The following is a 4100-nucleotide window of genomic DNA, read 5'->3' as shown; positions in this document are numbered from 1 at the left end:
AAGCTGACAGATGTTGGGGGACAGGAGTGGTGTTGGGTGGCTAGGAAGGGGGTGGCAGGACTAAGCAAAATTAAAAGAAGAGAGAGAAAAAAACTCATGGATAACACTGTGGTGATTGCCAGGGGAGAGAGAGTTGGGGAGAGGCGGAGGATAAATGGTGATGGAAGGAGTCTTGACTTGGGTGGTGAACACAAGATACAGTGGACAAATAATGTGTTGTGTAATTGTGCACCTGAAATCTACATAATTTTATTAACCAATGTCACCCCAATAAAACCAATAAATATATAAAAAAAAACAGGATTTTGTTGACAAATCTTATTTAACCTTGAGAAGAAGGAGACTTCATTAGAAAGACAATGGGTCTCACTGAATCCAAAGGTCAGGAAGCACTTTCATTGTAAATTAACTATGGTTTTTAAAAAAAATCACAATCTTTGTTCATTTCTGACCCTGATTTTGATTTCCTTTAAGAGAGAAAACCTTTTTTTTTCTGTTTTTTTCTCAAATTTTTCATGTATATCTGAGTAAAAATAAATGTCCAATCGATTCACATACCAGCTAAATCATTTTCATCAACCTGCTATATAGCTTTTAATGCTTTCAAACTAACAGAGTGATCAACTCTAACAAGTGCTATAGACTTTCACATTTAGTTTGTATTTCTGTCCCTTGTCTGATTCCTCAGCAAAGCACTGGCAATATTTCCTGCCCCCGCCCCCCTGCAACCCCTTCCCCAATGCAGTGACTAGAAAAATGGTCACATAAGAGTAGACTGGCAAGACTGCTTCAGCATCTACTGTGCACATCCTCATAGTTTGAGCATATCTCCATGCTGATGGAGCAAATGGTGACTTTCTGAATCTAAATGCTCCTAATGTTTAATTTGCTACCATCCCTGGGATCTCTCTTTCAGTCTAGCTTGTCTGCTGGGCTCTGCTGTGAGATTCTGCTCCAGTCTCCAATTCCACAAAGGAACCCTCTACCCCAAATCTGACTGATCCTTCAGCCTCCCGGTGGAGAGCATACATCAGTGCACTGAACCTGGATTAGAATATCAGGTGGTGGGAATGAGGATAAAGTAAGATAAGATCATTCAGGAAATCTGATTTCTCTTCTCTCCTGAGGAGGTCATTTGGGACGGGGAGGCCATGATGAGGGAGTAGAGTTGAAGGGTGTTGGGAAAGGCAGATTCATGCATGCAGTCTTTTGACCCACACTAGGCCACAGAAAAATGGACCTTGGACCTGGGCCATTTCCTTACCAAGAGATAAAGAGCCCACATGGCCTGTGCTGGTTTATTGTCTGTGTGGAACATCTTTCCCCGTTTCAAGCTCAGTGTATGCTCCTTTGTTTTGCTTAAACGTGTGCAACATATGCCACCTGGTCAACTCTACTACTGTATCTGTCCTCCATGGGGAGGGGACAGAGTCCTTGCACTGTAGTATGAAAGGCGTTCAGAAAAGCCAGTAGCTACCTGGAGAGGCCCCCTGACCATGGGGGACTGATATCCACTATCGAGGCTGATCTTGCTGTCTCTTTTCCATGTGAATAAAGAATTGTTCCATCCAGTGCTTGGCTGGGTTGTTTTCCTTGGTGGCATCAATACCAACACACAATGGGGAGAAGTGTTTGAACTTTTATTCCTGGCAGTAGGCACATGATGATTTTTATCTTCATGTAGTTGGAATCCTCCCCTGAGAATGCTAACCAAGTGTTCTGCTCAAAAAGATGATTCAGAATATCACTTACAAGGAAGATCTGCTTCAGTCAGACTGCTCCCCTATTCCTAAGTGAGAACAAGATCCTTTGTTGGGGAGTGAGCACATTCACATGGCCTGTGTGCATAGAGTACAACCCCAGACACGGCATGGTCCGCCTTGCAGCTGTGCAGTGCCCTACAGCAAGAAGAAAAGTGCTATCACTTGAGTTTATCTAATACTGGAGATGGATCATGCAGAGTCTGCGCTCTGTTCAATGATCAGAAATGGATACATACCATTTGGGCACAGATATCGAATCGGCATAGGCAGAGGAATTTAACCAAGCTTGAGAAAGAAATGATTGCACGTTACTTATTGGAAGGAATCATTGAGAATGCTGCATTTCCAATGAGTTAATTTAACTGCCTGGGGAAAAGTTCCATGGAATATTATGCTCATGCACACCCACCAAAGGAGCGGTGTTATTTTAATTTAGAAGCTATTGCTTCTCTTTATATACATAACCACGAGGTAAGCAAACATATTCTTGCACATAGGCGGCTTTCTGCTGAATAAAAATAGACACTTAGTTGCCCTACATTCTCCCAGTACTTTGTGTGTCGTAATAATGTTTGCTCTCTGTCCTTCCTAAGGGCGCTGTTTATAATACTTCTCAAAACGCAAGCCTCTGCAAACCTTATAGATGACTGCCTGCCAGCGCTCTGTCTCAGGGGTTCACTGGGCTGAAAATGTAGTTCCGGTTGAAGAGCACAGCCAGCACACAGATGAAGTGCATCCTGTCCAGGCGGCCTGGGCTGAGCCATCGGTGAGCATGTCACTGCGCTAGTCACCTTCCCAGTCCAGGAGAGAGAAGAGCACACGCTCACCAGGCAGCAATTGGGTCTCGCTAGGCTCTGTTGGAAACTCCATCTACTGCTTCTGGAAAGACATTTTATTGACACCTGAAGCCCTATTTCATTTCCTGGACATTGGTTCCCTTGAAAACCTGCTGCCTCTTAAAATTTAAAATATGTACAAAATAAATTTATAATGTGATACCCAGGGATGTTTACCATTAAATAAGGTAATATTGACAAACCGCATAGTTCAGTGCCTGGAACACTGGGAGCAGTCAATAAATATTATTATTATCATAATTCTTCTAGGTTTAGTATTCAAGTGAGATTTTTTTGTCACCTGTTTTTAAATTCCACAGAGTCAACATCAGTGTTAAATAAATTCTAGCCACTCTTGGTGACAGCGTGGATAATAATACAATGGCATGAAAATCCAAAGTTATCAGTCACTCTTCTGATGGAAGGAGTTAATAGGAGGCTCTGAATTTGGTTATGTGCATAACCCAACTGTGTCAAGTATTAAGGATACTCTGCAAAGATGTGGGTTGAGCGTCCCACAATGTGGAGTCATGAACCTGGATTCAATCCCAATTCTCCCATTTAGTAGCTATATACCTTGAAGCCATTTACAGTTTTTGCAAGGTGTAGATTCTCTACCTTTTTCTGAACTACTCTTCTTCAGCAGGGACTCGCCAAAGACATTTCACATCCAGAAATAGAACTAAGGTTGAGAAAGTGGAGTTTAGCATCTGACAGATCTAGCTGGGTCCCATTTCTAATACTCACTAGCTATGTGACCTTGCAAAAGTTCTAAAATCTCTCTAAAACTCAGTTTCTTCATCTGGAAACTGCAAATAAAATTAATATTAACTCCATAGCTGGTTATAAATATTTAGTAAAGTAATGTTCATAGCACAGTGCTTACTATAAGTAAAGTTTTAAAAAGGTATCAGTTCTAACTGCATTATTATTATTTTGTCTCAGTTTCCTCACGTCTAGAATTGAAATAATTATTTCTGCTTTGTCTATCCTATAGGCTATTTTGAGTATCAAATGAAGCAATGTGGCATATTAAAGTAGATACATAAAAATAAATTTTATAAATTATATTTTGGGGCAGGAAAACTTGGAAAACAGTGTCAAATGCTAAGGCTTAGAAAATGTCTTGCTGGAAGACATGGGAGTCTTGTTTCTCTCTTTTTAAAATTCTTTATTGTTTAAAGTGTTATACATGTCTCCCTTTTCCCCTATTCACCTCTCTCTGGCCATTCCCCACCCCACCCCCCCAGCACATACCCTCACACCCTACTGTTGGTGCCCACGGGTTATGCTTATATGCATGCATACAAGTCCTTTGGTTGCTATCTTACCCCTTTTCCTTGCCTTCCCTCTGAGGTTGGATGGTCTGTTCCATGTATCTACTACTATAAGAGCAAAGAATAAATTGGGACTGTAGTTACTTTGCCCAGCTATTGCAAACTGTCAGTGACAAAACACATTGTCCTATAATCTAGATCAATGGGTCAATTTAGTTAAAGTG

The sequence above is a fragment of the Eptesicus fuscus genome, chromosome 2 (genome assembly GCF_027574615.1).
Source record: "Eptesicus fuscus isolate TK198812 chromosome 2, DD_ASM_mEF_20220401, whole genome shotgun sequence".
In the NCBI taxonomy this organism is placed as follows: Eukaryota; Metazoa; Chordata; class Mammalia; order Chiroptera; family Vespertilionidae; genus Eptesicus; species Eptesicus fuscus.
Note: the sequence above shows the minus strand (reverse complement) of the source record.